The 23530-nt window shown below is 37.6% G+C and overlaps 1 pseudogene; it reads left to right on the top strand.

Annotated features, from left to right (window-relative positions):
• The window catches only part of LOC144251427 (contactin-associated protein-like 3), a 191908-nt pseudogene that overhangs the window by 93101 nt on the left and 75277 nt on the right, over window positions 1-23530 (top strand).

Here is a 23530-nt window from a genome sequence, read left to right as displayed (position 1 = left end):
AGGTGCTCCTGTCTCTCTCTCTCCTCCTTCTCTGTATCCTCTTTGAAAAATGTCCACAATGTAGTATAGTGCGTGGCAAATTTTATATTTGTAATTGATTTTCCCAGCCACACATTAAGTTAGTATTTTGTCACAACAGAAAAAAAAATATGACATGTTGAAAGTTGTCAAAGATACATATGATCAGTTATAGGCCAGTAAATGTATTTAAATAAATGTATCATGATGACCAGAAAATCTTGATGACAAATCACTAGTAACACGGCATTTTCTTGGGTATGTTGTACTTTTGCATTAATCTATTTTTAGTAAAGAGGGTTTTCATTTTATGCAGACTGACCAAGGAGAATACAGCCTTATCTGTTTCCTTACAGATGCCTGCCCAGCTTCTGTGAACATGGGGGTGCGTGTGCCCAGTCCTGGGACACCTTCTCCTGCAACTGTGAGGGCACGGGTTACACTGGAGAGACCTGCCATTCCCGTAAGCCTTCCACCTCATTGTCCTCATTTCTGTGTCTTTGTCACTTCATTTCCTTTTCATTCATTGTTTATGTGTGCCTGCATCTCTGAGATCACATATTCAAATAAGTCTTTATTAATTAATTGTTAATTAATTATTAATATTATCAATTAATAAGTATTTAATTATGGTTAATTTCTAGATTACATTTAAACCACCTCACTTTAATTTATCATTAATTAGTTATCCCTCACCATGTTGGGGATCAAACCCAGAGCCTCATGCATGCTGGCAAGCACTCTACCACTGAGCCTGGCCCCCAACCCCAAGCTCATTTAATACAAGGGTGTTGAGACAGTGTACAGAAATATGGAGTACTAAGTCATTTACACAAAAGAAGGTGGTAAATATGATGAATTAGGTATGGTAGAATAAAAGTAAAGAGTAAAATTAAGCTAGATTAAATCAGGAATGCATGATGTCACAACTCATTCCTTTCCTTGAGTGGGGCTGTAGTTTCAATTGAGAATCCTTTTAATCAAAGAAAAGTAGAAAAATACTCAGTTGCCTGGCTTTCAACATTTATTATTAAATGTAATAAAATTAAGTATAAAAAATAACGGGATGGAAATTATAGAAGAGGCAATTAGATATCAGCTAAAAACTAGCAGACCTTTAAGGTCTCTTACAACTGTAATTTTCCTTGGTGGTAATAATAATTATAAGTGAATAATTATAAAAGTATGCATTTATGGAGTACATAAATATATCTATCCTCATGCAAATAGTGATTTGCATGAATTAACTCATTTAACCCTAAAGCAGCTTCAAGAATAAAGTACTCTTATTATCCTCATTGCAAACTGAGGACAGAGAGAGGTCAAGTAACTTGACCTTCAGGCTACTTAAAGGCACCCTGAGGATTTGAACTTCAGGAAGTAGGCTCTAGATCCTTAGCTCCAGCATTTGAAGGGTGCGCCTCATACCAGAAGCTTCAGAGTCACTGGGAACATGTTACAAATAAAGAACCTCAGGTCTCACCCAAACCTATTGGACCTGAATCTCTTGGGATGGAGCCCAGAGGTCTGTTTGAACCAGCTTTGCATGTGCTCTTAATGGACACTGTAGGAAGCACTTCTAGGTGACTTGCTATAACTTGTCTATAATGCCTCTCCCGAGTAGACGTCATCTGTCTTTAGTGAAGAATCATCCTCTATCTTATAAAGCCCAGACTAGTTTATTGACCACTAATTTGTTAATGATTAGAACATGCCAGAAGCCTTGAAAATCTCTCTCTCACACACACACCCTTTTTTTGTTGTTGTTGTTGTTTGAACTTTTAAAGTTCTCTTCTTTCTGTGCATCTCCGCTGACATTTCTCCACGTCTCCTTGCAAACAATTTGCGCTTCCCTGGGTCTTTAAAGAAACAGTGTAAGACAGGAAATCATCACTTCGACTCCCTTGCACTGAGGTTCTCCTTGAAACTTATAGCAACTCCTTGTGACTTCTTTAATTTGATTTTTATAAAAACTGTATCAGGAAGGCAGGGTGTGGAGTGTTATTAACTCTGCGCTCTGCATGCAAATGAGGCTTAGGGAGAATCCTGTGCTCCCAGCTTGAAGATCTAGACAAGAGCTTCTCAGGGGAGCAGACAGCCCACGGCCATCTCTGCTGCAAATGTAACTCAGAGCAAATCTGAGGGAAAATATCAGAAATTTGAAGAGGAGCTATTCAGATTTCACTCTGATGTAATGATATGGTTGCTAATTGTGGTTCTCCATAATTGTGGCTTCCAAACAGGTACACCAAGCAAAGGTGAAATTTCACCAAGCCCACAGACAAGGACCGTGAGACAAGGCTGCTTAGAGTTAAAACAGGTCATTTTTGTTTGGGACACTCATATAATTATATGTGTACACATTGTTGTTTAAGTCAAGAAGTTCACATAAAACAAGAATTCTCCTAATTTGTTCACTATGTAGGTCTAATCATTGTCATTAATATGAATGAATCCGAGCAGGCATTTATAAATTTGTGCATTTAAATAAACATACAAGTGGGAAAGAATGACAGAAAAGCAATCTATCCTATTTGTGTTTTCATCTAAGAAGTTTGTTAAATAACTCTGTTGATTTGGACCATCTACCGTGGGGCCATTCTCATTTGACAGCTGGTTGTATTTACCTTAAGGTTGCTTAGATTTAAGATGTCCTCTTGCAAAGTTTTTTTCCTCCTGTTTTGCAAAATGAGAGAGAATAACTCTCACCCCCTTCCTTGGGCTTTGCTGTGGACCCAGAATAAGTCAACCTCATCAAGAACAAAGAAAATAACGCAGATTGGGAGCTAATTAGAATTGCAGTGCAGGAAAACACACATTTAAGCAATCTTGAAAAATGTATCCTGAGGTTTTACTAAATGGCAGAGAATTTATAGCTTTAAACCATGAGGGGGTTGGAAGTGGCATGACTTGTTGGAAGGTATTAGGTTGCTGGCAGAAGTTAAGCTGTTCTGTAAGGAAGGGAATTTGAATAGAATCATGAATCCACAACAGATAGGATTCAGATTCACAGATTTCTCTAAAATGCCCCTTCAAATATTTGACACTAGGCTTCAGAATCTTCATCTTCCTTGCTCAAAAGCAAGAGAACATTTACATATTGAAACTACAATCCCTAGACATTGCCCAGTGACCTCACATTCCCATGAAAATCTTCATTTTAGTCACCAGTACACTCTTTCCTTTTTCTTCAAATAGAACTATATGCCAAATATTTATTTAGCACCTAACGATGTTCAACACTTAAATCCATCTTTACTTGCTAATGTCCTTCTCCTTTGTTAGTGAAAGTAAATTTAATTTATAATATGTCACCTTTCTGTCTTCTACCTAATCAAATATAATGTCATAGAAACTAATAAAAATGATGTCAGGTAATATGTATCGTGTGTCTGTAATTCAGAAATGGAAACCTTTGGACACTAATTAAACCAATTGAGGGATCCCTTCTGCTTCTGATGGGTGGTGTTCTCCTACAGCGCTGTATGAGCAGTCCTGTGAGGCCCACAAGCACCGAGGGAGTCCTTCTGGGCTTTACTATATTGATGCTGATGGCAGTGGCCCCCTGGGACCGTTTCTTGTGTACTGCAACATGACAGGTACGTCAATAACCTTCAGACCTGGATATCAACTGTTTATGCCCATGATCAGGATAGACCAGGGAGAGATTTGCCGGTTGGCAGCATTGTTAAAACATGCAACTTGATATATTGGCTAATTTTATTGTCAATAAAACTTCCTTGCATTTATGACTTACCTTGGTTGGGTTATAGGTGAAACTTAATGTTCTGCTATGACTGCAACACTTGTCACAATTACATATTTTTCATATGCACCATGATGACATATAAAGCTTTGATTCTGTGATTTACATATTTTAAAAACTTAGAACAAAAAAAGAGATTTTTAAAAGTACTAATAAGATATGTATGTATGTGTATCTATATCTTCAATAGCATGTAATTTTTATAATAAAAGAAATTTGATTTGTGTTAACATTATAAAACCACTCCTGGTTTAGATATTATTACAAATGAACACAGCTTGATTGTTGAAGGTTGCTGTAAAATGCCGCTTAGGTAATTAAATTTTTACAGAAATCTGCCCTAGCAAATTTCAGTGAGCTCTCTGGAAAGAAGATATGTGAAATAAATAGTTCTCATTTAGTGTGCAGAGAAAAGGTTGTGAAGTCCCGTCAAACTGGACAGTGACCAAATGGACCAGCAAACACCTAGAAAAGAAGGAAACAAACAAATGAAAGTACATAGAAATTAAAAATGCTTTAGTGCAGATTGCCAAAGAATGTTTAAGATGTGAATATTCCAAAAATTTAGAACCACGTTGATCAGCAAAGCACTGAAGATATAAAATACAGAAGTCCCACCAACAGAAACTCACCATCTCCCAAACTCCCTGGTTCAAACAATCATACTAACGTGAGAAGGGTCCTGCACCCAGATCATCAGTCATGCAGCTTTCCTGGGATCCCTTGCTGTGGTTCAGCTTCTTCACAATGGGTTCTTGCAGTAATGTGGTCTTGGCAAATAGCAAAGGACTTAACCAAGGTCACCCTTGCAAGGATCTTGTCATTGTTTGAAGATGAGAAGAAGGAGGCTTGGTGAAGTTGGTAAGGGAAGCATCTAATGACAAAATCTAGTTAATGACAGAGGAATCACTAAAATTCCCTAGAAAAAGTCATCTTCTCTCTGGAGGTTGCATTGCTTAGAAAAGATTAAGCTAAAGCAATTAAAAAAGGTGCTGTTGTCAAATATTGTTCCACTAGCTTGAAAAATGCATGTAGAGTGATAGCTTTCAGGAGCCAGTGGCTTCCATCTGTCTTGCTAAGGAGTTTGGAAGTCACCGCTCCATCTTACTAAGTCAAAAACTGGACAAAATGAAAAATCAATGACTCTTCCTAGATCTAGCAAAGATGTGAAGTCACAGAGCAGACTGCTGTCCCCCCTATTGGAGAGAGAAGCAGGCAGACACAGAGAATCACCCCTTCCCAGAGCCTGGGTGGGAAAACCTAAAAAGTGATTGACAAATTGCTGGAGTCCCTGTGGAGACAAGTGTGGGAATTGAGATCTGCAGTCAGAGAAGGATCCTTACGCTGTGAGGAGCTTGACCTGTGTCTTACAGTGATATTGGAGGAAAATCTCCTCATGCTTCCAGAAGGGTAAGTGGAGAAAGAATCACCTGGAAACACTCACCAGAGCATTCTATTCTCCTTGACCTGCCCTTGAGAAAGAATGTTTTCAGAGCCTAAACTATTGGGATCTATTTCAGAGCTTAGCCTACTTAGGAAAAGGGAAATGCCTGAGGGTGCTGGGGAGGGAGCTGAGGCCACAGTGCGGAGGCCCAGGCTCATGATGGCATCACACAGGCCCTCCCCCTGGCTGCATCTCCCTTGATTCACTAAAGGTCTGGTGGCAGCATGACTTGCACCAATGCATCACCCCTGGCTATCAGGAAAAAATGTCAAGGAAAAACAAAAATAAAACAAACAGCAGAAAACAATTCAAAAGAGAAAGAGGAAGCCATAGAAACAGACTCCAATACGGCAGGGATGTTAGAATGAGCAGATGAGGAACTGAAAACCACTGGGACTAACAGATTAATGGTCTAAGAGACCAAGCAGACAGCATGCAAGAGCAGAGGAGCCGTGCATCCGAGAGGAGGGAATTCTCAAAAAGAAGGAAAAAGGATGCCAGAAATCCAACTATTGGAACAAAAATGAAAACATGCCTCAGAAGAGTTCATTTGGAGCCTGGATATAGCAGAGGAAAGAAATCTCTACGTTTGGGGATATCAAAATAGAAATTTCCAAAACTGAAAAGCCAAGAAATTAAAAAAAAAAGACTGAAAAAACTAAACCCAGAATATCATGAGAATTGTGATATAATTATAAAAGGTGTAACTTCCATGTAAACGGAATATCAGGAGAAGAAATAAAGAAAGGAACAGAAGCCAATTTTGAAGCAATAATAACTAGGATTTTTCATGAATTCTTGTCAAAACATCTATCACAGATCCAGGAAGTTTAAAGAACACCAAAACAGGACATGCTACCACCACTGCCAACGTAAAACCATGCCTAGGCATGGACATTCAAACTGTGAGCCATCAAAGGTAAAGAAAAACCTTGACAGAAGTCAGAAAAAAACAAAACAAAACAATAACAACAACAAAAACCCACCTCACATCCACAGGAGTAAAGATAAGAATCATATCCGACTTCTCAACAGAAATCCCACAAGGAAGAAGAGGTTTACAGGTGAGTAAGTCTCCTGATGCTCTCTGGGACAGCCGTTTTCCAGATAGATCTCAAACCTGTTTTTCCATTATTACACTGTGATCATGCATGACTGCAAATTTATTAAAGTGAGTTACCCAGGACCATCAAACCACGACTCAGGACCCAAGATAGCACGTGACTGATTATCTTCAAGGCCCCCCTGAGTGTCAGGTGTCTGTGGATTTGATCCAGTCGACAGGAGAAACCTGAAGGTGAATGGAGAGTAGGAGTCATGCACACAGGATGGCCAGGAGTTTAAAGATTCTAAAATGAAAAGAAATTCATGCTGAGAAAGAGCCTTGGAACTGAGATTGCTGCAGGAGGCCTGGGCAGCCCCTCTGTGAGGACAGCAGGCCACGGTCTTTGAATTCAAGCCTGTGTTCCCTCCTTCAGTTCACAGGTTCTGTCTGTCCTTTCCGTCCCTTCGTGGACACTGTGCTCTCCATAGGAACCATGGCCAAAGGGTTGTTCGAGCCACACTGCGGGCTTCCTTGTCTCTCTGTTGGTTATTTTGATATGGTGGGAATATGGTTTGTTATTTTGATATGGTGAGCAGCAGTAAGACAGTTAAACTTCTCTTACACACATTTGGAAACCAAGTCATTAAAAATCCTGAGATGTGACAGGATGGGAGGGTGATTTCTCAATAGAAAACCTAATATAGCTGGGCATGGTGGCACACACCTGTAAACCTAGTGACTGGGGAGGCTGAGGCAAGAGGATCGCAAGTTCAAAGCCAGCCTTAGCGACTTACAGAGGCCCTAAGCGACTCAAGAGAGACCTTGTCTTAAAATAAAACATAAAAAGGGTTGGGATATGGCTCAGTGGTTAAGCATCCCTTTGGTCAATTCCTGGACTAAAAAAAAAGCCAAAAAACAAACAACAAAAAACACACGTACTACATTGCTTTGATTTTGAATTCTTAAAAATGTATATCCATATGAATTTTCCCCATCCCTACAGTTTGGAAAACTCCTATGTAAAGTGTCCCTTAAACTAAATATGTCTTTTTTTAGAAGCTAAAGGACCAGGCAGCATTGATGTAGTTGAACTGGAGTGACTTCAAAGCAGCTCCTTGTCCACTGACCCATAGCTATCCATTCAGCTAGGTGATACTTTACACCATCAAGCATGAGTTCCCTTGGGAACTTTCATTAAGAACCTAAAGTTCTTCCCTTGGAAGTTTGCTCTTTTGTGGTTTTTTTTTTGTTGTTGTTGTTGTTATTTTATCAAAACAATCTAATGGTTGGGTGTGGTGGCACATAGCCTGTAATCCCAGAGACTTGGGAGGCTGAGGCAGGAGGATTGCAAGTTGGAGGCCAGCCTGCACAACTTAGCAAAGCCCTTTCTCAAAGTAAAAATACATAATAGGGCTGGAGGTTTAGTTCAGTAGTACAGTGCTTCTGGGTTCAACCCCCCAGTACCACACACACACAAAAAAAAAAAAAAAAAAAAACAGACAAAAGTAAAAGAAAACAAATTCAACTGATCAACACAACAGAAATACATCAGAAATTATCATCAGATGGACAGATGGCCAGGATTACTGCCTGGACCCTCTATGGGATGCCCAAGGCATGTCATTCTTCAGGGCTTGCTTACTGATAAGTTGATAGGCTTTGAACAAAGTTGCTTCCTGTGGAATTCCATCAATCTGTAGGTCCCATCATCCCCAAATGCATCTTTTATAAATTTATTTGATAATAAGGAAAATAAACACACAGATGAGGAAAATACAGAGCAAAAAAGATACATGGACATGCCCAGTTTAGCCTCATTTTTGTGTTGATGTAAAAAGTGATTTTTACATTATATTATTAAACAAGTCACAGAAATTTAATCATCAGTTCTCCCAATATATTCTTCTCTTTGAGGCTGAATTCTGGCTAATGCATTGCTAAACAAATCCAAGGCAAAAAGTTCACTGCAAACTTGCAGTGATTCAAATTTTGATTAAAAACTTAATTAAGATGAAATCTCAGTGTAGTTTTTTATTTGCATTTTTCCTCCAAAATCACACTGAGATTTCATCTCACAGCAGTGAGAATGGCAGCCTACAAGAACACAAGCAATAATAAATGCTGGAGAGGATGGGGAGGAGAAGGAACACTTGTACACCGTTGGTGGGACTGTAAATTAGTACAACCACTATGGAAATCCGTATGGAGTTTCCTCAAAGACTAGGCATAGAATCACCATATGCCCAGCTAGACCGCGTGTGGGTATTCATCGTGAAGAATTAAAGTCAATATCCTGCAGTGACACATGCCCACCCATGTTGATAGCTGCACAGTTCTCAGTAGCTAAACTGTGGAACCAGCCTGGGTGTCAGTCAACTGATGAATGGCGACAGAAAATGAGGTATATATACACAATGGAGTTTTATTCGACCATAAAAAAGAATGAAATTATGTCATTTGCAGGAAAACGGATGGAACTAGAGACGATTATGTTAAGTGAAATTAGCCAAACTCAGAAGGTCAAGGATTGTAGACTTTCTCTCATATGTGAGAGCTAGAGAGGAAAAGAAAGGTGGAGGTGGGGATCTCATGAAAAGCAGAGGAAAGGGACCCAGGGAGGGGAGGAGGGGATCAAGGGGAAGTGCTGAAGAGTGGCATTGGCCTAATTATCTGGGTATATTGGTGCAGGCACAAATGGGTAAGGACAAACCCCACCATGTTCAGCTACAGTGCACCAATAACAACGCGGGAAGGAATTAACTGAAATAAAAGGTGTTTTGCAGCCTCTGACTCCTGCCCCGCGTCACGCCTCCTCTTTGCCCCTTTCTGCTCTGCAGACGCCGCGTGGACGGTGGTGCGGCAAGGTGGCCCAGAGCAGGTGACCATCGGAGGCGGCCCCCATAGGCACGCACGCTCGGTGACCTTCGCCTATGTGGCCAGCGCGGGGCAGCTGCGGGCAGCGGTGGCCCTGGCAGAGCTCTGTGAGCAGCAGCTGGCTCTGCGCTGTGGCTCTGGGCGGCTCGCAAACCCACGAGGTAAGGAGGGCCCCTGCCTGGGACCGCGCTGCAGGGCGCCCTCTCAAGAGATGGATGCTCAGCGTGCAGGACTAGTGACATGTTTTTTTTTTTTTTTTTTTTTTAAATCAAAGAAACTTTGCTAATAACAGATGCCAGTTTTGATAATTAGAGGAGAGTGGGGTTTTAGGGTGGGTGAGGGTTAACAGTTCTTTCTGGAGAACCAATCTGCCTCCCCACTCTTCAAAATCTACCCCTCAATCTGCCTGTCACGCTGGATCCCTCCCTTCAGATTGTCTCAGTAGGTCCACCTGTCACTCCCAGCCCCACCACTCCCGTATGTCGGATTCGGAATAATTACTCAAGTTATTACAAGAGTTTTCCGGCTGGTCTCTCATCCATTTCCCCCAGGTTATCTAATAGACTGTCTTCATCCTCAAAAATGCAGATTATCTCGAGGAAGCGCTGCTTGCATCATAACCTTCTGCTCTTAAGTAGATGTTTCTCCCTCCTTCTAGGGACTCTCTTACTGAACCCTTTGATGCTCCCCAATAAAGGTTTTTTTTTTTTTTTTTTTTTTTTTTTTTTTTTTTTTTTTTTTTTTTTTTAGCAAGTACTTTATTTTCATTAGTAAATACTGAGATTTGTCTTTATTTCTTTCTTTCTTTTTTTTTTTTTAGAAATTTAGCAATCTAAACTAGTGTAAGTTAGCAGCATAGTAAAGCCACTCTTAAAATTTTAATCTACAATCTTCTATTCAAATGCACTTAAAGGTATTGGTGTGTGACTCTCAGTTGCAGATGTGTCCTTCAGAATCACTGTCCCATACCTGTACTGCCTCCCCTAATCCCCATGGCTCCTGGTCAGTTGGCCCCCGTGGAACATTCCAGACCACAGTTCTTCTCTGTGCCAGAAATTTTCTGCTACTTTCTCTGCTTGGAATGGCCCCCTCCTGCCTTTCACCCTTGAATCTTACCTGTTGTATAGATCTATGCAATCCTCACTTGGGTCCCTTCTCAGAGTGATCTAGTCTCCTTTGAATGCCTATCATATGCTGGTTCCAGTGACTAAAAAGAGCAAAGGACTTGTTTCATCTCACATCTAAGATTGAAGTCCAAGTCTATTCTGTAGCATCTGCAGAAATTCAAGCAATTGCTTAATCTTTTTTTGAAGAGAGAGAGAGAATTTTTAATATTTATTTTTTAGTTTTCGGGGGACACAGCATCTTTGTTTGTATGTGGTGCTGAGGATTGAACCCGGGCCGCTCGCATGCCAGGAGAGCATGTTACTGCTTGAGCCACACCCCCAGCCCAATTGCTTAATCTTTTGCATCTGTTTCTTCATCAGAGACACCGAACTGATCTCATGGAGTCCTACATAAATGAGATAAACTACATAAAGTTCAGGAAATAAGTAATCCTCACTCCCAGCTCTGTAGTTTTATTCTCATTCCCAGCTCTCCAGGTTTTTATATTTATAGTTGTCATTACTAGGTTCAAGTATTTGTTAATTCATCATGGTTGAAGTTTAATCAGTGAGAAAGGTGATTATAGTAAGCCAGACCAGGACTATGGAACAAAATATACTAGATAGTTACCAGGGAAAGCCAGGCATGAGGAAGAAAGGGAATAAGTCACATGAGAGTGACCTCTAATGGAACCAGTAAACAATATTTCCGGATGTGTCAGTGAGCAAGCACAGTGTGCATGGACCAGCCTGTACCCTGTGCACTACACAGGTGTGCACAAACCCTCCCAATGGGGTTGGGATTTAATTTATGCACTCACCAGCCGTTGTCCATTTGGTTTTATTTCTAGATGCAAGATGAATTTGGAGAATGAATAATTAAAAGTGAAATAAGATGCATTTCTTAAACCACATTAGGAAAAATGTAGTGTCATTTTTCTCTGTCTTAGAGCTATTGTGGCAAAGGGGCCACTGGAGAATTTTAAATATAAACTTAACCCAGACAAACATGTAGAATGAACCTAAACCTTTCAGAAGCTCCTGATTTGGGAAGAGATGACATAGAAGGGTAACATGGGTTGAACTTTCCTTAGGATGTGAGCTCTGATCTGCTTTGCCTTATAATGTGTACAAGCAAGTCAGAAAGAACTTTAATCTGACGCCTTGCAACACTGTAAATGAAGTAACATTGGACTTTGCAAATGTCTTATACCTGTAAATTACAATTTAACTGATCTGAGGAACAGTCTGGGCTTGGAATTTTGAAAAAAATCTTCAGGTGATCTTTTGGAAACTACTGTGTTAGGGGCTAAAATAATTGAGAAAATGAAGTATTCTACTCCAGTCATTGAAAGTTTTCTGGTTTTCTTTTGAAAAAGAGCCTATAGTTTTCCCTTAGGATTTTATTGGTTTTTTAAATGAATTTTTAAAAATTTGAGCCAACTGCACATTCATACACACTTGTGAGAAATCATCAAGTGAACCTGAGTTCCTTTACCCAGTTCTCCCAGTGGTAATGTCTTGCAAAACTTCAGTGCAGTATCACAACCTTGTCAGTCAAGATACACAAGATTTCCATCGGCATGAGCCTCCTCTGGCTCAGTATCCACACCTGCTTCCACCTCCTACTCATCAGTGGTAACCCCTGGCAACCACTAATCCGTTCTCCATTTATTTTCCATTTGAAGAATGTTATATAAATGGAATCAGAAAGTAGAAACTTTGGGGATGGACTTTTTCACTCAGCATAATCCTCCTTGAGATTCATTAGAACGTTGTACCCATTATGAATGTGTGATCATCAGTGTCATTTTCCTGGGATCAAAATGGCCAAGATCACAATTGTTGGGTAATTACATGGTTAATTTTATAAAGGAAAAAAAAGGTGCCCAAGTGGTTTCTAGGGTAGCCATACTAGTTTACATTCCCCAAAATTCCACTTTATAAGACTTTGATTTCTTCCACATCCTCCTTATGCTTTAGCAAAAGTTTTACTTTTGATGAGGTCAGATTTACCATTTTTTCCCCTTTTGTGGGTTGTACATTTGCTGTTAAGTCCAAGAATTCTTTCTCTAATTCTATATCCTAAAGATTTAAAAAAATATATTTTTCTAGTGGTTTATATTTTATAGAAAATATTTTATATTTTATGTTCCACTTTGGGATGATTTTTATGTGTGTGAGAGTTTGGCCCAGTTTCCCTAATGCCATTTATTGAAAGACTGTCCTTCCTCTTTTGAATTACCATTTCAACATTGCCAGATACCACTTGGGCATGTTTGTGTGGTGGGTCTATTTCTTGATTCTTTGTCTTCAAAATCTATATGTCTACCCTGCATCAATATCACAATGTCTTGATTTCTATGTAGTAGGTGAGAATTATTCCAACCACATATATTTTCAACTAATTTGCTTAAATGCCTTGGGGAATAATTGCTGGATCTTATGGTAACGCTGGTAAGCCTATTAAGCACCAAATTGTCTTCCAAAATGTCTGGGCCATTTTATATTCCAATCAGCAATAAATGAGAGGTTCTGTTGCTTTACATCATGGCCAGCATTTGAAAAGGTCAGTGTTTGAACTTTAACCATTCTAACAAGTGTGCAGTAGTATCCCATTATTGTTTGTGTTTGCCGTTTCCTAATAACATGTGATTTTGAAGGTATCTTCATATTCTGCGTTTCATCAATAGATCTTATTTTTTTCTGGTATCTGTTCAGATCTTTTGCCTCATTCTAATTGGGTTACTTATGGAACTATTGAGTTCTACAAATTATTTGCATGTTTTAGATACAAGTCTTTTATTAGATTAGTGTTTTTCATTTTAGAAGCTTTTTAGTTTTTAAAAAATCCACTTTATAAAATTATTTTCATTGATGGGACTTTTGCTGTTGCATCTAAAAACTCATTGACACACCCAAGATCAACTTGATTTTTTCCTTTTACCTTCCAGAAGTTTTGTTGTATGGCATTTTAATTTTGATATGAAAGGTGGACAGTGCCTCGATTCACCTTGTTTTGCATGTGGATTGTTAGTTGTTCTAATACCACTTTTGCAAAAACTGTACTTTCCCCATTGAGTTGTCTTTGGTCTTTTTCAAAGTTCTGTTGATTATCTGTGTGTGGATGTATATGTAGGTCCTCTATTCTGTCCCATTGATGGGTTTATCTACTCTTTTCCCAATGCCATGCTGTCTTGAGTATTGTGGTTTTGTAGTGGGTCTTGAAGCCAGGTGCTACCAGTCCTCTGACTTTATTCATCTTCAGTAGTGTGTTGGGTATTGTCAGTCTTTGCCTTTTTAGGTAAACTTCAGAATCAGTTGTCAATATCCACAAAGGAACTTGCTGCGATTTTAATGAGGCTTGCACTAAATCTATAGATCAGTTTGGGAAGATCTTAACACTTTCACACTCTCAGTTCTTCCTATCCATGGACATGATATATCTCTCCATTTACTTAGATCCTCTCTGATCTCCTTCTTCAGAATTTTATACTTTTTTCCCCATATAGATTATGTGCCAATTTTGTTAATTTATACCTAAATATTTAACTTTTAGATCTAGTGTAAAATATGTTGTGCTTCTAATTTCATCTTCCAGTGGTATACTGTTTTATATAAGAAAGCAATCAACTGCTGTCCTGCAGTCTTGAGCTAAACACTTTCTAGTTTAGATATTTCTGCTGTTGAGTTTTTTTAGGGATTTTCTGTATAGACAGTGATGCTATTTGTGAAAAAAAAAGAGTTTTAATTTTCCCTTATAATCTATATACTTTATTTCCTTTTTTGCTTACTATATTACCCAGAACTTCCAGTACAATGTGGAAAAGCAGTGGTGAGCAGTGATACCCTTTTCTCATTCCCAGTCTTCATTGGGAATTATCTTGTCCCTCACTTTTAGGTCTGATGCTAACTGTAGGTTTCTTTTAGATGCTCTTCACCAAGTGGATGGCATTCTCTTGTATTCCAAGTTTTCTGACAGTTTTTATTTATCACGAATGGCTATTGGATTGTATTGAGCACTTTTTCTTCATCTATTCATAGGACCATATGTTTTTTCTTCTTTAGCCTGTTGATGTGAGGAATAATGTTAATTAATTCCATGATGTTCAAGGCTTATGTGGAAATAAATCCCACTTGATTATGAGGCATAATTATTTTTGCATACTGTTGGATCCAGCTGATTAATACTTTTAAAGATTTCAATGCCTATATTTAGGAGAGATTTTTCTGCAGTTTCTCTCTTTTCTTTCTTTTTTGTTCTGTAAAATGTTTCCTAGTTTGGGTATTAGGGCAATGTGGGCCTTTTAGAATAAATTAGGAAGTATTCATTGTCCTTCTGTTTCCTGAACACATTGGGGAGAATTGGTATCATGTTAGGTAGAATTTTCTGATGAAATTATCTGGGTCTGAACCTTCTGTTTTGGAAAAATTGTTGATTCTTGATTAATTTTACTTAAATTGACAAATCTTTTCAGAGGTGCCCATTTGCATTTGAATTACCATTGATCTCTCATCTCTTGGGGGATAATCAATGCTACTTATGAGTTCTTGTTAAAGGTTATATGAGAAAAGTCATTGGTGAAGTGCCATGTATTAACTAAATAGACCTAAGAATGTAGTTTGGTCTTATTCCTAATTGGCTCAAATATAAGTTGGTGTCACTAAGTCCAGGCTGAATGAATTATGGGCAAAGTTAGTTTCCTTAAGCCTCAACAACAAAAATAAACAATAAAAAGTTTCAGTAGGAAAAAAATAATAAAATCTATCTTCTTTTCTCATAGATGCTATAACCAAGTCCTAGACATGGGTTGTTTAAAATAAGAAAAAATCATCGTCTCATATTTCTAAAGGCTAGAATTACAAAATCAAAGTGTTAACAGAAACCTGTGGCATCTGTTGGTTTGTGGACAATCTTTGACATTCCTTGGCTTGTAGATTAATCACTCCAACCTCCCAAATTTACATGATATTCTCTGTGTGTATTTTCATATCATCTTACCTCTGTGTGTGTCTAGCTCAGTGTCCATATTTACCTTTCTTTAAAAAATAAGACAAGTCACATTATATTGGAGCCTACCTTAATGATTTCATCTTAATTCAATTACCTCTACAAAGATCACATATTCAAGTTAAATTTTGAGGTATGGAAGGTTAAGACTTCAGTGTAACTTGTTTTGGGGATGTGATCCCACCCATAACATAGAGATGTCTAGATTATTCCTCCTCTAGTGAGGCTTGGTAGATTGTGTCTTTCAAGCGGTTGCTCCATTTCATATCAATAATCAAATGTGTGTGCATTGAGTTGTCCAAAATAGTCCTCTAATATTATTTGGATGTCCATCAGATCATTAGCAATGGCTTCTTTTTCATTTCCAATGTTAGAAATTTCTATCTTTCCTTCAACTCACCGATTGCTTCTTTTACTAAGAAGAAGTTTCTTAGTTTGAATCCATCCCATTTATTGATTCTTGATATTAATTCTTGTGCTATAGGAGTCTTATTAAGGAAGTCAGGGCTTAATATGACATGATGGAGATTTGGGCCTACTTTTCTTCTAATAGACATAGTGTCTCTGGTTTAATTTCTAGGTTCTTGATCTACTTTGAGTTGAGTTTTGTGCATGGTGAGTGAGAGGGGATTAGTTTCATTTTGTTGCATATGGTTTCCAGTTTTCACACCACCATTTGTGAAGATGCTATCTTTTCTCCAATGTATGTTATTGGCACCTTTGTCTAAATATAAGATAACTGTAATTATGTGGGTTAGTCTCTGTGTCCTCTATTCTGTATTATTGGTCTACAAGTCTATTTTTGGTGTCAATACCATGCTGCTTTTTTTTTTTTTTTTTTTTTTTTTTTTTTTTTTTTACTATTGCTCTGTAGCATAGTTTAAGGTCTGGTATAGTGATATCACCTACTTCACTCTTCTTGCTAAGGATTGCTTTAGCTATTCTGGGTCTCTTATTTTTCAGATGAATTTCATGACTGCTTTTTCTATTTCTATGAGGAATGTCATTGGGATTTTGATTGGAATTGCATTAAGTCTGTATAGTACTTTCAGTAATATGGTCATTTTGACAATATTAATTTTGCCTGTCCAAGAACAAGGGAGATCTTTCCATCTTCTAAGGTCTTCTTTAATTTCTTCCCTTAATGTTACATAGTTTTTGTTGTAGAAGTCTTTTGCCTCTTTCATTAAGTTGATTCCCAAGTATTTTATTTATTTATTTGATGCTATCGTTAAAGGAGTAGTTTCCCTTGTTTCCATTTCAGAGGATTTGTCACTGATATACAGAAATGCCTTTGATTTATGGGTATTGATTTTGTATCCTGCTACTTTTGCTGAATTCATTTACTAGTTGTAGAAGTTTTCTGGTGGAATTTTTTGAGTCTTCTAGGTATAGAATCATATCATCAGCAAATAGTGCTAATTCAAGTTCTTCCTTACCTATCTGTATCCCTTTAATTTCTTTTGTCTAATTGCTCTGGCCAGTGTTTCAAGAACTATGTTAACTATAAGTGTTAAAAGAGGGCATCCCTGACTTGTTCCAGTTTTAGAGGGAATGCCTTCAATTTTTCTCCATTTAGAATGATGTTGACCTGGGGCTTAGCATAGATAGCTTTTACAGTGTTGAGACATGTTTCTATTATCCTTAGTTTTTCTAATGTTTTGAACATGAAGAGGTGCTGTATTTTGTCGAATGCTTTTTTTTTTTTGCATCTATTGAGATGATCATATGGTTCTTAGTCTATTGACGTGATTAATCACATTTATTGATTTCCATATGTTGAACATTGCATTCCTGGGATGAACCACATTTGATTGTCAAAATGTTATATTTTATCTTCATTTATTCTTTCTTTAATGCTCCTTCTTTCTTTATTTAGAGCTAATTTTCTAATCCATATCATCTATCCTCCTTCTGAGAAACTTTTTGTTTTAACATGAATGGGGAATTGTAATGAAATTCTATATAAACTATGATAATTTCCCTCCAGTTCTGGGTCCTAACCAGTTAGCCTTCCTCTTTCCTCCTTTCAGAATCTCCTGTGGTTCTTCTTGTGTGTTATCTCCAAGGTTTATCATTGTGCTTAGTCGGAAGAAGCAGGAAAAGATAAGTCTACATCATCTGGAAATTCCCCTGAAGTCTTTTGATTGTTCTCTAGAACACTTTAAGACACTTGAGCAGAACCAAAGATATTTGCTGTCTCTCAAAAAATTATTTTTTACCACTCTACAGGGGTATTTCCAGGTAAATTCATCCTTGTGCTCTAGGATATACACTTCAATCTAGGCAAGTGTAGTGGTGAAGGAATTAATGTAGCATTTCTCAAAGTAGCATTTTGAGAAAAGAATATTAAATTTTCTGAGTATCTCTTATTTCCTAGTAACAAGCTTTCAATGTATTTTTAACAGGTTCTAGATATTTACTCCTCCATCAATTTCTCAGGATTGCTTTTATTTTTTTAAATTTCTTTTGAGGGGGGTGGGAGAGTGAAAGTGAGAATGATGAATGCAGAGATCTTACCTATAAATGAATCATAATTGAGTTTTATTAAGCATTAAAGGCAGAACCTGGGATAAGTTCCAGATCTCAACTCAAGGCCCAACAATAACAACTTACAAATTTGAAAAACAGCACCAAATTACCAAGCACATTTGGGAAATTGATTGAAGCAATCCAATTCCATTTTCTTCATCCTCTAATTTTGGGATGACTGCAATTTATCTTCTCCTGCATCTTCCTCTAAGAGGGCTAACCTGCACACCTGCTTCTGTAATCATCTCAGGCTCACTGCGATGTGCATCCTGGTCCCCACCCCCAAAACATGCCTGGTCTTAACATGTGGTTCTGTAGAGCTGAGACAGTGCCCAGCTCTGTCATCTGACCACAGCCAGGGTTGGGGAGTTGGCGCTGAACATCTGCACCAGGCAGACTTGGTTTCTCAGCATCATGTTCACTTGAGACTTGAAGAAGACCTATCCATGCATTTATTTAGCCTCCAGATAAACAGTCAGTCTTTGTAATACAAGAAAAACACATATCTCAAAAATATGTGTTAAGTCCTTACAGAGGGTGCCATACCTTTCCAAAGGCCTAATGTATAGCAACTTTTCTTTTAAAAAAATATGGGGTGATAGGTCATTGTTTCTGACATTGAACTTGCTCCGGGGGCATTTGTCATCTCAAACAAATTCATCCTGGGTATATAAATTACTCTTACTGTTGTTTTGATGGCAAATGTTTTTTGAATGTTATTTTTATGGAAAATATGTGATATCCATGTACAAGTAAGTTAAGGACTCATTTCCTAATAAAATAAAAATAGATGATGGGGATTATTTAAGCCTAGAAATTGAAACACTGAGGGGAGAAACTTGGCCCATATATTTGGAAAAACCACATTTTTATTGGCAGGGGTAAAATATAGCTTCTGAAGTGAAGTGTATCTTTCTTCTCTTACACACACACACACACATACACACACACACACACACACACACACACACACATTTTAGACCTGGGAATAAAGGGAACTATTTTGGATGGGGGGAGGGGCAAAATAGATGTCACCTTTCTCATACTTGTCTTTCAGATGGAACACCACTGAGCTGGTGGGCTAGAAGAACCAATGGAACCCACACTTACTGGGGAGGTTCTCTGCCAGATGCACAAAAGTGCATTTGTGGATGAGAGGGGAGCTGCCTGGACGCTCAGTATCACTGCAGCTGTGATGGTGACCAGGATGAATGGTGATTTCCACATGCTGTCCCTGCACAGAAATGTAGTTTTTATTCCTCAGTCATGCGTAGTTAATTACACAGCAGGCATATTGGAACAAATAAGTAATTACATGATGCTCAAGTAATTTAAAAGTATAAGTTTGGATGAAACACCTTCAGTTAATCGAAAGATTAAATTGTCTGACCAAAGATTCACTATTTCACTGTGAATACCAGATAATGTGCTTTTTATTCTTCTTCAATTGGAAGCAATTGGTAAGTCTCCCACTCAAGTCAAGTGTCTGTCTCTGAAGTTCAGTTTAATTGAACAATCTGGCACTCATGGCAATAATTCAGAAGGTGAATTCCTCCAAAGCTTTGTCTTAAATATATTTAGGAGATAATACTATATATTTCTTAGGAATTTGTGAGTAAACATTAACATGGGAACTCCATTTACACAATGGAACTCCAAGAGGTTTTGCATAAAAGGAATCAACTATATCCCCCACCCATTTAGCTCCAGTTTGATGTAGTCAGGAGCTCATTTGAAGCAGTATATGAAAAAAAAGATAATTATGTAGACACCAATTAAAGCAAGACTTTTTCATTAAATTTCTACAGTAATTCCAATATACCAAACATTTAACATAAAATACACATATGTAAAAGGCACTCTAATAATGTAAAATGTTAAGTTATGCTCCAAGTCAATCTATAGGTATAAATTTATAGTAAATATTGTTCAAGAGTCTTTTATACATTCTCTGAAATATACATACATCATAGAATTCAACTTCTCCAAAAATCCATAAGTTATTTTGCTAGTTAGGATGATCCCTGCAGCTGTATATAATATTGTTTTATATTTATTATTATTATTTTATATTTTTGTCTTAGGACTTTTGTTTAATTATTATTCAGGGTAGAGAGAAAGCAAAACATAAGATAGTTTAAACATATCCAGGTGTGCAACTAACCCCAGTGAATGTGAGGCCACTCTGTCCATTTTGAAGTCAGACGTTAGGCATTATCATATTATATTTTTTAAAGAAACCATAGCTTGTTCACAGAAGAGAACATAAGCACCCAGTAAAGTGGAAGGTAAAGGGGTGAGACATTTTTACCAGGTAAATACAAATCAAAAGGAAGCAGGTGTAGCTGTATTAGGTCAGGCAAAGACAACCACACCGTTGGGGATAAAGTTGGACCCTATATGATGCTGATTCGTTCATGAGATGCTCCAACAAGTTTCATATGCACCATAAGAAGTATATCTAGAAAAAAAAGTGTATCAAGAAAGAATTAGCAAGGAAGCAAAGAGAAATAGAAAAATTAATCAAAATACTGGAAGATTTTAACATGACTTGGGAGAATCAGTAAGTGAAACAGGCAAGAGTATTTCAAAACTAAAGTTAAGAAAATTGACATTGCAACCATTCATTGTAGAATACACAAAAGCTCATCACATGCCAGTTACAAACACACACACACACATACACATATACACACAACAAACAACTGATGAAAAGCTTTTAAAAAAAGGAAACAAAGCTGCCATCATTACCTATCAATGACATGACTGCCTACACAGAAAATTGAAGGTAATATAATGAAATACCACCAGGATGAATGAAGAGTTCAGTTGATACACTGAATTTGTGATCAATCAGTATTGAGAAATTACTTGAATATCTATAAAAGCATAAATTAATTAACACTGAAAGACTTAATAAAAACTATTTGTTCTGTTACAATGTAAATTTCTTTAGAATAAGTCTAATACTTTTATATTAAAATTATTGAGATTTAGAAGACAAATAAATAGATTGATTTACTACTGTCATAGATTCTATGAGTCAGTAGTAGCTTAAAGCAGTAGTCCTCAATCAAGTATGCTTTTGATACCCTGGGGAATGCTTGTTTTTTCTGAAGATAGTTTTGTGGTCACAAAGGAAGGAATGTTTCTGTGTCTTTAGTAAGTGCTAAAGGCCTTGGGAGGCTGAAGCAGGGGGATCACGAGTTCAAAGCCAGCCTCAGCAACTTAGCAAGGCACTAAGCAATTCAATGGGACCTTGTCTCTAAATAAAATATAAAAAGGGCTGGGAATGTGGCTTAGTGATAAAGAACCCCTGGTTTCAATCCCTAGTGCAAAAAAAAAAAGTGCTAAACATTCTACAATGCACTATACAACCCTCATGGAGCAAAACTATGCAGTCCTTCAATAACACTGCTATTGAGAAGCCCTCTTTTAAAGATGTCATTTTTCCAAATTATTCTATAAATGTAGTGGGATTTCTAACAAATGCCAAGTGTTTTACTGATTGGTGTGGATTGCAACAAGTGGATTTTCAAATCCATATGGAAACTCAAAGAATAAGCAAGATGATTTTTAAGATGAAGATCAAGATGATGAGATGGGTCCTAGCACATATCAAGACAAATTGTATTCCAATAGTAATTAATTAATGCAGGCTGAATTGGCCAGCAGAGAGGCAAGAGGTCAATGAAACAGAAGTTGAAAAACTGGAAAGATTTTAAGATTAGTTGTGGACCATGATATGTATTTTATTACTAACCTAGTTATTAAATGTTGAGGTGGACTCAACATTTTTCCTTTTTGGCTTTTTCAACAACCCCCCAAATGTATAGCTCTACTTTGCATCAAATCAAATCTCTTGGTAAACAAATTCATGGTAGTGCTGGGATCAGAGCAGATATCAGAAAGCCTGGTGCTCCTCAGCTTTCTATGGCTGTGACCAAAGATCTGAGATGAAAACCTTAAAGGAAGAAAGGTTTATTCTGAGTCACAATTTTGGAGGTTGGGTCCATGGTTCTTAGAAGTCATGACATTTCTTAGGAAAGCATAATTTCTAGAACAATGGGAACTTTCAAGCAAAAAGTCTTTGAAAGTTCTCTTACTGAACTTTTAATAGTACTGGAAGGGGTTATCATATCTAGAAATATACTCTTCCCATGTTTACACTACCTAGAGGCTCAGTATTCCTTATCTGAAATGCCTGGGATCAGAAGTGTGTCAGATTTTGGATTTGGGGAATCTGGAATATTTGCAAATACTTAATGAGATATCTCAGGGATGAAACTCAAGTCTGAACCCTGTATACACACAGCCTAAAGGGACCTTTATACAATATTTTTAATGCATCTTTATTTTGACTTTGACCATCACAAGAGGTCTTGAGTGGAGTTTTCCACCCATGGAATCATGTTGGGACTCAAAATGTTTTATATTTTAGAGGTTTTCCCATTTTAGGTTTTCAAATTAGGACTATTTTACCTGTAGTATATATTTCAGAAAATAATAGGGAAAAAAGAAATGAAAAAACAAGTCCCAGTTGCTGAAGACATTTTAAGGAAGTCTGGTAACCATGGCAAATCTTCAATCATCTATATAAATCTGCAAAGGTTGAGATCTGCCTATACCAACAAAAAATTGGTGAAAAATATTAGCCATTTTTTATGATTGACTGGGAGCTCTCCAAAATAATGGGGGAGGGGGAGACTTAGTATCTCCTCCAATGCAACTGAGGTGCCCTACACAAGCTGTCACCTTACACAAGCTCAGTATTTTGCATGCAGCGTTAAACATCAAGAAGCTTGGAGCTTCTATGCAAAATGAGTTTTTAAAATTCCAGCATCCTTCATAAATAGCTCATAGAAGTACAGCTCCCCTACTAGACTACCTTGATGAGATGGCGATTACCAGCATGGAAATGCTGTTTTTGATGCCTGCTGTGTCCATACACAATCTCCTAAGCTGACCTACCATGTTTCCTAGGAGAACATTTCTGCTTGTCAACCATCAGTCCACTCCAGAGCTAAATGATGGTGACACTTCATAACTCATGCTCTGTTCTTTGCACAAACATCAATAACTAGGTAAGGTTATGGGATATTAGTCTGGATATGAGAAATAATCTTTCTGTATCACTAAATATTTCACATATTGCAGAGTACCTGACTTACATTAATTGATATATCTTTTACGCATTACAGATTACTTCATTTATTTACATGATGAAAATCTTAATATAGCCATTTTCTTTTATTTCTATCTTTTCCAATTTCAAGCTTTGATACCTAAAGTCTTTAATAAAAATTTACGAAAACTTTATTTTTGCCACTATGAAAGGACTTACATGATTTGATATTAATTATTCTGATCTTTGGCCATAAATCCACACCAAGGAAGGTTTTAGAAACGAGTGACTTAAGGACAAGGGTATTTTATTAGATTCTATAGAGATTCTAGAGCAGGATGCGGAACCAGATTACGTACACAGTTGAGTGACACAAAATAAACATAAACAGGTTGCAAAAGAAGAGATTAATGCCATTATTTTGGACAGAGAGAATAGGAGTGGCACAGCTGTGACCAGGACCCCAGGCCCTCCCAGCGCCTGCTCCAGACCTGCTTGTAATTCTCAGTCACTCACACGTAGGAAGATGTTGATGGCCATAACTATGGTTGGAACCTAGTGCCCAGGGGGTTGTGTACTCAGGGGCACACACAGTATTTTTCCTATGTG

Source organism: Urocitellus parryii (assembly GCF_045843805.1).
Source record: "Urocitellus parryii isolate mUroPar1 chromosome 13 unlocalized genomic scaffold, mUroPar1.hap1 SUPER_13_unloc_3, whole genome shotgun sequence".
Taxonomy (NCBI): domain Eukaryota; kingdom Metazoa; phylum Chordata; class Mammalia; order Rodentia; family Sciuridae; genus Urocitellus; species Urocitellus parryii.
The sequence above is the reverse complement of the archived record's forward strand: the minus strand, read 5'-3'. Positions and strand labels throughout refer to the sequence as shown.